At 34.0% G+C, this 13,047-nt stretch overlaps 1 protein-coding gene across 14 annotated transcripts in view; it reads right to left on the reverse strand.

Annotated features, from left to right (window-relative positions):
- Positions 1-13,047, reverse strand: part of ERC2 (ELKS/RAB6-interacting/CAST family member 2) — a 426,293-nt gene that overhangs the window by 136,076 nt on the left and 277,170 nt on the right. The window lies entirely within an intron of this gene.

The raw sequence follows: 13,047 nt of genomic DNA on the forward strand, positions 1-13,047 counted from the left end.
ATGAAATGCTTCTTTTTACCACAAGAGAATAATCAAATAATTTCTGAAAACTACATATAGAGTTAATACTGTTAAGTAAAATCAAATAATGAAATAAATTATAAGCAAAAAGAAATTATCTTTATTCATTTTTCATAATTAGAATATTTCTTAAAACATTTCTCTGAGTGGGTTTCATTTTATTCTGACATGACATCTAATAACAATTTGGACTGCTTTGATCTTAAAAATCTTTGGTATTTGTTTTTTTAAAATTTACTTACCAGAATTCTAGAATATCCTTGATAAATCTGTTGTGAACTATTCCAATTGTAAAGATTGAATCATAAAAGCAAAGTGATATAAAACTTAAGTTGCCTTGTTTATTTGGGAGCCTGTAAGCCTCAGTACAAAAATCTCTCAACATCTTCCACACATTTACACAGATGTTTTCCTGTGAATTTATTACTATTCATTGTGTCACTGCGAAACTATAATTATAGAAGCAAAATAAAAGAACATCTAGAAAAACAGTTCCTTGATCTAATAGTTCATGAGGAATCTTCTCCTTGGAAATTCTGACCCTCTCAATCTACAGAAAGTAAAGGGAAACCTACAACACTCAGAGACATAGAATTGCATAGAAGCCAGGAGGGTCACACTGTAGTTTATAAAGCCACAGGACAAAAGCAATTTTTACAACATATCATTCGGAAGCACACGTCTTATTATTTCTTATGCTCTAAAATGCTCATGTTGGTATTGTCATAATCTGTCCCTTGTTTTCTTAAATAAATGAAATATTCACTTTCTGCAGTGCATTCGATGACAGACTATGACTTATCAGCCGAGAAAGAGTACATAATACCTCATAGGTTTTTGAATATGTTATGGCCTATGCCTTTTTTGAGAACTACATAAGATCAATCATTAAAAAATAAACATGGATAAATGAGCAATAAATTAACCTTATGTTCCAACTGCTAATAAATGTAAGAATATGGCTCATGAACTTCATACATCCAAGGTGAGCTAAAAGTTTGGCATTCTTGCAATCCTTCTGCTTGCCAGTACTAATGTCAAGAAAGCTATTTCACTTTTATTTCAAAATTCCTAATGTATTAATGTAAATATTTAAAGGACAATGTTTCTGATGGAGTCAAAGGAAAACAATACATTTATTTTACTCTCGAAGTTATGAGACGTGGATCAATTCTAGATAAACAGTTGCATTTTATTCATACACTTAAATAGTCTCATTTATTATTCTGTCTTCTTTACTCTAATCATGGTTAAAGGATGTTTAAAAGAGGATGCCATAAGTCTCCAGCAGTCTTAATTTAAATAAAAAGATCTTATTTTGAATACCAGATATTGAGAAAAAAAAAATGCATTGAGTCATATCTATGGGGTTACTCTGAAACAAGATGTAGGTATTTTACTTTCTATAGATCTCAAAATACTACATAAAGGATGCTGTATGGTAATTCATACAGGATTGTCAACATTTTCCATGCTTTGTGCTCAAATATGTTGTCAATTTCATAAAGCTTTATTTAAAATCTTAACTTCTTAATGCACTGAAATAAAAGAAAGCCGATGCACTACTCTATGAAATTATTTCTCTCATACTGCAGAAAGTAGGGAATTTATGCACCATAAAAAATCTAAATACACCCTCTTCTTAGCATCTGTCTTAAATAGAAAGAAAAATGTAACACAACTTTTGTTTCTCTGCAGTATCTTTCATATACAAGTCTCTGTTTTTTCTGTTTTATAAATGTGCCCAGCTTCACCAGGCAGGTTCTTCTGGGAGTGGTGAGGGTGTTAACAGAACATTTCTGACAGAAAGGGATGGCAATAGGAATGTTGTGAGTTTAAAGCCAAAGTAACAGCAAATTGCTTTATTACATAAAATACTCTTCTAAATTAAATAAGATTAGCTTAGTTCCTCTACTTTTATCTGACAACAGTGTGTATTAACATCACGAGTAATGATGATTCAGAAGTTTTCACAGTATTCTCAAGGTTTGCATTGACAAACGGTTTCCTTTCTTTCTTAAACTTGCACGAAACAAGGGGTTTGGACTGTTTTTGGCATGTGTTAAAAAAATAAAAATAAAAAAGCATTCAGCTTTGTTCTCTGGTTTTCAGGATACATGAAACAAAGATTTGCTCTGTCTGCAATTAAAATAAGTAGGATTTGGTCCTAAACTTTCATTAATGGTAATAATTGCTGTAAAGTATGCACCCTCTGCTAAATAGCAAAATATAAATTAATTTATTCCAAATCATAATTAATTATCAGTTTTAAGATATACTTGTTTAATATCTGAAGATGTATACTGACATAACCATCACAAATCCAACTCACTTGGGATCAAAATAAGTAAACAACTCAGAAATTCAAGGCTTTTCAATTATGCTCAGGTTAATTCTACGCATTAATTCTCATAGGCACATTTCATGGTAAATTCTTGCCACCAACATGTTTTCTAGTGATATATAATGTTATTTGATTCTGTAACACAAATTTTAGTCCATCTGTCAAAAGTCATACACAGAATAAAATTTCTTAAAAAAAAAAATCTGTGTAACACTATGCAACCCTTCTGACACATCAGCCCCACTTTAAGGTAGCAGATGGGGGAAAAACCTTAATGGGGGAGAATTGCAGGCAATCCACTTTGAAAAATCTGCACTTGTGATTCTGCAACCCTCAAGCACACAAGATTTTGGAAATTATAATGTCCTCTTTCTCAGCTGAAGGCACTGATGGGTTATGAAAGCCAATCAGAAGTTATTATAATATTTTTGTAAGACAGTATTTTATTGAAATCTAACAATTTTTTTCTAAACTGCCGTGTGGTTGTCAGGATAATTCATTTCACTACACAGCTATTTGTAAAAAACAAACAATTCCAAGAAATGCTGGTTTGTACTAAACACTTCCAGAAAATAATGATTTACAATCATGTGAAATAGCTGCTGTCATATGGCTCTGTAATGCACTATTGAGACAGTCAAAGACCAGAATCCAACCCCCAGCGCATAAAGACAGTTGAATCACCAATATTTCATAATATTGGTCACTGTGTTTTTTAATTTTTAACTTTACAACAAATGTAAGTGAAGTTAGGAGTTCTTAAATCTACAGATGTTTACTGAAGACTGCATAAGAACACAAGGATGGGGATTCGTACTGAAGTCCTTCCACTGCAATGTGGAACAATGAATACATCCACATAGATGGGCAGGTAAATGCAAACACACAGTCTGTGTTTTTGAAGCCTTCTGAATGCAAGTCAGCTTCAGTTCAGAAGCTGTAAAGCCTCATTTATCTAAGACATGAGGCATTTTAGCTTGGGCATAGTGGTACACAATGGGCTAGTGGTTTACAGACTAGGACTGGCTTACACATCACATGTTCAGAGGGAGATGCAAGAGGGAGCTTGCATCTGTCTGCACCTGTCTGCACAGACATCCTCCTGAAGTACGTTGGCACATTATCTGTGTTTACAAGCATGGATAATTTGAACAGTAATAATCTCAAATATATAAACCAGAGGCATTTTACCAGGCATATGGGTTAACAAGAGTTCAGCAAAGTAGTACTGAAATGTTGTACTCTACCGATAGATAGGCTACAAGGTTGTCTACATCCTCAGTAATTAGCTTCAATACAGAGGAAAGAACCAATGATTTGTACTATTAATATGCAAAATAGAGGTGCAGGTTCTGACAGAGCATCTGAAAAACCAAAGCAGCCTCTTTTACTTGTGTATGGCCTAGAATACCGCCAAAGTTATAGTTTCTCTGTGGAAGATACAGGTTGAAAAAATACAGTGCATCACTGGAATGGACAGTAAATCAAGAGGTGCAAGAATTTATGCAGCAGCCTGTGTGGACAGACCTGAAGCTTTACATTGTCATATATCTTTTATTACATACCACACACAGGTCTATCCATGCCTGTGAAAACTACCGTACTACCTATCCTTATCCTTGAAATTCCCCGTGGAAGAACCAAATCTGAGGAACAGAAGAAATTTAGCTACCCAGTGATTCTGTGAAAAATCAATATTACTGTTTCTGTAGGGAACGTGATTACCTGACCTCTAGGACCAAGGCTAAGATGCCAGCAAAACAGTAGGTAAAAATGACATTTTCACTAACAATCATGAAGTAAACTTCACTCAGACATGTAAGCAGGTGGCAAAGTCTTCACCTAAATCTCTCAGGTGAGTAACACACATCCATTTTACTCCTAGAAACTGAAAATCACCATTCATTTCTGTGCCAGGATTTTTCAAAATCAGGAGCTGAACTGGCACCAAAAACAACATATAGTCTGTTATACTCCCTAGCTAGCATGCTTATGAGTGTAAGCATAATTTATAATTCCTAATTATCTAATGTGTCAGGAAAAAAGATGACTATTCCAGTACAGTATTACAGAGATGGTATCAGTATTTCTAGCCAAAATGTCTCCTTATTGTTTAATAAATTATGGTAATAAAATACATTTTAAAATAATTTACTAAAGCACGGAATTAAATGACATTCTTTAACAGTAATATTTATAAAGAGTAATCCTTTTTGCTATTCACAGTTTTTCATCTCTCCTTTGGCAAACTAATCTCTTATACAAATACCAGGGTAGTACTTTTAACACCAAGAAAAATCACTCCAACTGAAAATGGTAAAATTAGGTAAACTCTCAGTTTAATAAAATACATGTAAAATCAAACAGCATTTGCTCCACACTGATAAGTAATCTTAACATTTTCTTTTTACTTACATAAAACAGTTACCAGTATTCCTCATCTAAATATGCTCCACTATAGTTGGTGTTCACAACAAGAAAGAGAGAATTCTTCCCTAGAAAAGCTAAACTCTAGAAATGAAACTTCTCAGCTGGCTAAGCCAGATTACTTTCTACATACAAAACACAACCTAGTCTCCTTCACAAAAAGCGAATATAACAGTCTTTTGATGGTCACATTTGCAGCAGTGAGATCTGGGCTTAATATACTAAAGATTCCAATGAGAAGTACCAAGAAAGTTGTACAAATATATTAATATATGTCATGTCACTTCATACTACAACATAAAGGTAAAGAGGAAAGGTATAGTCCCTTCCCAATAGTCAAGAGCTCAAGCAAGCAGGAATCCACCCCAAACTATCCACAATTCCACTTTAATTTGGACAAGAAACTTTTCTTTTTGAATTTCAGAGATTTGAGTCTGGGAGGACTTGAAGTGCCATGAAGACAAGAATTAAAAGGTCATGAAAAACCAAAGAACCAGTATGTAAAACTAAGGAGGAACTCCTTATTAATGATCGGTTGTGAAAAAGGCAAACATCATACTGGAAAGTATAAACAGACACAGACTGCAAGACAGAAGTGAGTCTTTTGATCTGTGTGACTTCAGGAGAATCTCAGCTGAAATATTGAATCTTGTTACCATTCAAGAAAAAGGTGAAGACTCTTCAGTGGACAGCAATGAAAACACTCAGAAACAACCAATAAGAAAACATTGACAGAACTACAGTAAATTGTCTATGAGCTATAACATGATAAAGAGAACATAAAATGCTACATTAGAGTGAAATAGAACATTTTTTCCTTGTCCACATCATGTAGAATGAGAGCCAACATCTAATGGCAATTACAGGTAATTATTAATAGTATTAAGAACTGGAAGAAACTGATGGGGAAAGTTGGGCAAAAGTTTGTTAGAAACAATTCAGGTATTGTTGATCTTGCCCCAGAACATGACCTTACCAGTAACCTGATTATTCAACAGTTCAATCATTTAAGCGGATTTATGCTGTGTCTCATTTAAGACAGTACTCCTTTGAGTTAATGTCCATGTTTTATCTGCTTACACCATATACCTGCTAACTTTCCTATGACTCGAAAGACAGACCTTTTATATTTAAATTTCTACATCTATTTTAAGAACATTACAAAACTTCAGAATGATCATGTTTTCACAAAAAATACCAGTTACAAATAAGAATGACTTCATACTGCATAGGTTATTCCTCAGTGACAGTGTACAAAGATACCTTTCCTTGGAGGATTTACCAACTATTAATCTGATACAAGACAAAGCTTTTCAATAAAAATAAATAAATTAAATCATATAAAACTTTTTGTAAAGTGACTGCTAGGCATGTGAAAGTCTAATTTGAATTAACATACATAGAGCTGAAGGAAGCAGACGATAACAAAGCAACTCAATTATAAATGTAACCAAACACCTGAAAACTGCAATCTCGTAGATCTTCAGCAATACAGAGTACGCGTTTGTGAAAGCATCTGTCTAGAAGTGAAAAAAATTACTTAATATGAAAAGGAAGCCTTAGCATGCTGTAAGGGAAGATAAGATAATGCAAGAAGAAATAAATCCATGAAAGACTCTGTTGAATGCCAAACTGAAAAAGTATATTGTATACAGTATTTTATCAAAGTGCAGCCTAAACAAATGTCAAATGGAATAATTTCTTTAACAAATATGGGCAACAAGTGAGAAAAAAAAAGGTTGTTCACTAGCATATATTTAGTCAAGATTAACTGTGGATAAAAGAATGTACTAAGACCAGATTTAATAACCCTAAACTGTCATTCAGATTGTAGGAGGTATTCAAGATATAGCTAATAAAACACAAAAAAATGGTTCTAGCCACCCACAAAAAATTCTCAGTAGTATAAAACACTGAAGGATGGCCACTAAGATAAATGCTTTCTTTTGAGAGCTGCCTTGCAGTTAACCTTCTTAAAGGGTCTCCCAGGAACCTCTAATCATAATACATTGCATTGCCACTTATCACAGTCAATTTAGAAGTGAATTCTGTAAACACTCCTGCTTTACTCCCCACCTCTGTTAGTCTAAGAATAATATTCTGAGCTTTAATAAAGGAACTCATGACAAGTTTTTGGGAGGTGGAGTGAGTTCTTAGGAACCGTCCAATTGTAATCTAACTGAATTCCTGAATTTATAGGAACAAGATCTTCTAACATGAACTTTTACTGCCTTTTCTACTTAAATCGTTCTTCAAAAATACAGAAATGCAACTGAAAAAGTCACCATTAAGGTTACATCAAGTCAGAAATGTTTGAACTAATGATACACAGTAGAGTACTCAGGCAGCTTCTCACATGCTAATCATACTGAAAGAGAAAAAAAACAGCTCAATCAACTTTTTCCCTTTAATTATTGTTTTCTTTCCCTCATGACCCCCAGTATTCAACCTTAGGTTCAGTAGGAGGTGACTAGAGATAGACGGTGATGAGAGATCCTGTTTGAAACAGCTTCTCTCTGTCACTCCTAAAGCAAATAAATGGTCTGTTAAAACATGCTGTTAATCCATTATGGATGTGCACGCATCTTAGAAAATAAACTTCAGAACATTATTAGTATTTTGAAGCTTTTTCTTTAGAAACAAAACATACTGGCCACAAGCATGACATTTAAAATCTGCATAGTCAATAACAGAGTTGTGTGACACATTTAAATTCACTCACTACACATCTTAGGCAATATTCCTGAAATCATTATTTCTGATACAAAATTTCAAGATTGAACACATTTTGCAAAAGGCATAATTCATGGTTCAGTTCTTCTGAATGAACAATTACTTTCCACTCTTTTCAAAGAACAAATCCTTTTGAAATATTTTCAGAAGGAAAACTACCAGGAAATAGCCCTTCAGATCATTCCAGTGCCCTTGTGGCAAGCAGAGGGGATGAGATACTCCACAGCTCAATCACAGCAAGCAGCAGAGGACTGCTCCGTTAACTGTGAGACAGAAAATCTTACACGCCTAGTTCACTAGTCCAACCCACCAAGCACTTTTTCTCATATTATCTATCAAACCTTGAATTTGCCATCTCATCAAGCCTTCCCTTGGAGGCATCTGAGAGGTGTAAGCCACTGTCTCTGTCCCTAACACTTACAGCCATTAGCTGCATAACTTCATGAGGCAATAATCAAGAAGAACAAGGATGAAGGAGCTCTCCTTCATCTGAAATCTCAGAGCAAATGGAAAGAAGGAAAAGAAAGGACTTGATTCCAAATACTCACAAAGGAATTTACTGAAAATGCAACATCCTTATTCATTTTTCCCTTTTTTCCCTAGTTTTCTTCCCCAGTGTTTCATTATTTCCATTACTACTTCCATCACTACATCCCCTAATAATAGTAACAGCTTCGTCTTCACATTGAAAATTTAAAATTCTTTTTCTTCTGCTTATCAGCATTTGCTAACGTGTGTATACATTTTTTTTTCTATTAAGCAAAAAAAAAATGATCTATATAGGTGTATGTTTAGAGTGATTCTAAAGGCAAAGAAGGAACTTGGTGCCCATCTTTCAGTACTAATTTTCCAGTAAGAGGCAGGCACTCAAGTGCCCTTTGAATTCTCTGAACTTTTTCAAGCCCCATAACATTGAACTTCTGAAGTCTTGATGATTTATGTTTTGGAAATGACAGATAAGTAAAACACCCACTCAGAAAAGAGACACACTGGTGAAACCAATTACATTTGGTTTCATAGATCATACGAAACCACTGGATTATTGTTCGATTCAAAAAGACAGCACTGCTCACACGCACTTCAGACTGCATGAGAAATACAGAGGGGAAAAAAGAATTCACAGAATTCAAAATACAGCTGAAAAAGTTTAATGATGACAATTATTTCTGCGTTTTGCAGCTTTTTACTAGAATTGTCTCCTAGTGTTCACTTGGGTTAATATGATTCTCCAAAGGAATGACAGCAAAACATGGTTAAAATAAGTCTGTTTATTTTATGCCATACTGCAATACAGTGGAGAGGTGGGGACTACTAAGAATAAGAACAATGGCATCTGGATGCATGGGATTGTGTTACAACAGAACACAGTGCTGCACAGGGTCCACATAAGTTAAACAGGAACACAAAACTACAGGTAATCTGTCATTGTCAGCCTTCTCATCCTTCAACGCTGGTTTTTGTGTTTATAGAAGACAAAGATAAAAGTACTTTGCAGGATGAATGGTTTGATCTCTAGAATATAGATCTCAGTAACATTTTAGAACTAGCAAATATTTAAGCTTGGAAAATATTATTAAAACTTACTATTGTTTTAATGTAATTGCAAAGAATTTAAAATATTTGAGTGAGAAAGATGTAAAATTGAGGTGGAGAGAAAAAAAAACCTTCTGTTAAGTCTATTCTGTTCTTGATTTTGAAATGAGAAAATATTCTGCATAGACATTTATCAGAAATTAAATTTTGGTTATGCTAAATAAAGAGGATCAACAAAATGATCCTTCCACAAATTATAAGACACTAAAATCTTCTGTTTCATTACTTCCCATTGGAACTTGAAGGAAAAGATTGCTATGATTTTGAAAAGTGACTTAAGCTCCTCCTTCTCATTTCCTTAATGTTACATGCCTCCTTTTGAATAATATATAACAAAACTCATAAAATTGAATGTAGAGCATTTAAAATTTGAAGTAAATCATAGAAGGATTAATTAATCTTATTTTGAAACAACATATAGAAATACTGGAATGCAATTTAAAGTAAAAAGAAAGAAAACGGAATATGTAAGATTAACAAAATGCACTCTCATGGCAGTGCATAATTTGTATTTGATAACTGATTGAGAGACTAGTTTAAATGCTCACTTATGAAAAAATACTGTGTCAGAGATCATTTAAACAGTGTTGTATAATTTCCTGTAGTCATAAAAGTATATGAGAATGCAATTCTGTATGTTTGGCTTAGAGTAAGAAATTCCTGAGTATTTTGAAATCTATCCTTCCTCCACCAAGTTGGCATTTAATATTTCAGTTATTTTAATTCAGATCTGTGGAGTCAGAATCATCATTATCATTATTAACATGCTGGCATGCATTATTTATTGCTATATTTCTGCATGCTTTGTTAGAATGGAAAGCATTGGATTTGCATTTCTGATCAAGCAACAGAAAACCAAGTATTACAATAATATCGCTAATCATTGTTGTGAACATTTTTTTAGTCAAACATTTAGAAAAGGTAACTAATATAATTAAATAATATATTACTTATTTGAAACCTAACCAGAAATCATTCCTTTAAGAGTATGAAATCTAAAGGCCTAGAAGCCCCTCATAGGAAAATACTTATTCAAACATTGAAGTAATTTCCTCGAGGCAGTGAAAAAAAAAGACACTTTTAACAAAATATCACAAGCTCGAAGTATAACATACAACAACAGTATCTTTAAAATAGAAAAGTATCAGTAAATACAATGGAAGCCTAGAACAGGCCCAACATATTGTTGAAGGAAGAACAGAGGGAATTAGACTACAGCACAGAAATATTTCTCTAATTAGTGTCTTAAAAGATTGGGAAAAAAAGAGATAGGATACCACATGATGTTATTTAATTATACAACTTCCTTGCTAATGAAGCAACTCATAAGCATTGCCAAGAGCGTGAAGACCATCATATGATTCAACTTTGCATAAGGAAGTTTGTTCATTGATCTTTGGTGGGTTAACTATTTCAAAATTTGTTTCAGACCAAGGACACACATGTACAGTCATGGAGCTCTAAGCTGATTTCGGTTGACTTTCAGTGAAGACAGTACATACTGACTTTCTCAGAGAAGATGCAAGAGTATCAAAGTGAAGGTATATTGCGCATCAGGATGGTGTTTGAGTAGCAGTAATAGTCTCTGCAATAGAACAGCTGTAGTTGAATATTTTAGGACAGTTCCATAACAAAACTTAGCTTGACAAAAAGCTAACTTATTATATGTTATGCTAGACTAACAGAACTAATGGATGATGTTCTGAATTAATCTGAATAATAATTTAGACAGTATTCCAAACAGAAGGAATTCTACTGGGGCAAAAAAAAAAAAAAAAAGAGTCTGCTTTCAAGCTAAGATTGAGTTAGTTCAAATTTACTTCATAAGCGTACAACAAAGTGATTTAATCCACAAAACTACAATCAATTACGGAGAAGTTTTTTCATTATACTTTTTTAAATTATTATCACCAGTAATAGGAGTAAAATACTCTATATGGTACTAATAGGATACATATTCATAGTATATTAGTTGGACAGGTTCACCAATCTGCTTCTCCTTTCTTACCAAATTTTGTATTTAACTATTTGACTTTCCTTAGACCTCTCCCTTGGTCATCTAGATGTATGTCATAAGATATCTATTCTATTTGGGTACTCTCGAGGTTGTGTTAAAAATACATGATTGAGGAGAACCTTCTTGGAGAGGGAGATACTAGAGCTCTTCTGAAGCTACCAAGCCTGTAAGGTGAGGCATGGCAAGAAGTTGCACTACAGACAGCAGGTATGGTAGAGAAACAGGAGACAAAAAAAAAAAATACTTCTGAGATACCAGTGGGAATAGTTTGCTGACACTCAGTCATTGAGTTAGCGAAAAAGGAGCACTTCTGCAGGGACAGAGTTATTCATATTTGATTTCTGATATTATGTAGAGAGCAAAATATAAATAATTTTCTGATAAGACATTCCTAGTTGTTTTTATTATTATTATTTATTACAAAGCTAGATTCCCCCCCAACTCCCCACCCCAAATCTTAATTACCTTTTGCTCATCTTTGAGGAGCTGTAAGGGGCAAAGTAAAAAATTGACCGAAGCCAAAATTATCTCCAAGTTGTAGCTCTGTCACAAGACATTAGACTGTCAGACACTTCTGGCTGAAGTCAGACAGTCATGTCTCCATCAACCATGGGATCTGAGTTCCATCCAGATGGCACACAGCTGATTTTGCTCATCAGTTAGACACATACATGTTGTCTGTACAACTGTAATCTTCAATGTGACACTGGAGTAACAGGACTGTGTATACTGATTTTGTATATACTTTCACATCTTTTCTCCCTATTGAAGAATGTAGCATCTTTCTCCTAGTTCTTTCCTATTTTATATTCTGGAAAACAACAGGAATTAAAAATGCTTCCCTCCTACCTCACTGTAGCTGCAAGATTTGCCAAGTCTGAATGACCCACTACACTCTGCATCTAACCAGGAGGATACAGATGACTTTTCTGTCAGAAATAAAATATGGTGAGTTCAGTGTGCGAAGTTTATTTTAAGGTAGGGCTTCGGGAAATAAAGAAGTGATCTGAAAAGCCATCAACAAACTAGTAATACTTTGAAACATAAAACATCAAAACCTAGATGTTATTTTTCAACATTTCACTGTCTGTATATTAGAAAAATGCACAACTCTTTTGCACAACACTGGATAAAGAGATGTTTATAGTCTTACTATATTTTAAGAATTCTCTTAAAAAGTCAACAACCACTACAGAAGGATTAGGATTTGGTAGTAGAATAGAATAGAGGACACTTACTGAGGCCTCTGCAAATCCATAGTTGATTTTTTTCAACTATGTACAAAACTGTAGACTTATCATAACCTTGGATGAGCTCTATACTCCAAGACAGCGGTAAAATGAGATATTCCTAAATAGGATTTTGAGTATTACCTGAATCAACACCACATCTGGAAAGAATCGTGAGAGAAAGACCCTAAGCAGTTGCTATGGAAAATACTCTTAAATTGCTATCTGGGTGGCCTTGTGATGCATACAGATATTACAGTCCATTTCAGGATGAACCAGAAGTAGAAGGAGAAGTGCTGGTAGAAGCAAGGACTATCCCTGTGAGAAGTGAAACAAAAGCTGTTCTGCAATGAGCAAAGATTCTGTATAGGTGGTAGGAGATGACAGCACATCAGCAGTTCAAAGTACCCAGAACTAACCAAATCAATGTTTAGACGACTGCACACAAAAATAGCTCTAGAATTCTTTTTTAATGTTGTGTAAATGTACTGGTTAATCAATACAAATGAACTCTGCAGGTAGCTATGATGTTGAAAGTACTATTCAGGAAAAAAGAAAGTGCACAATCTTAAAGACAACAAAGACTTAAATTATTCCAGGAATTATTTCAAGTGTAATAGATCTACATTAGCTGATTAGAGCATTATTTAGACAAACTTCTTTTAAAAAAGCAAAAACTTGAC

Source organism: Gallus gallus, chromosome 12 (assembly GCF_016699485.2).
Source record: "Gallus gallus isolate bGalGal1 chromosome 12, bGalGal1.mat.broiler.GRCg7b, whole genome shotgun sequence".
Lineage (NCBI taxonomy): Eukaryota > Metazoa > Chordata > Aves > Galliformes > Phasianidae > Gallus > Gallus gallus.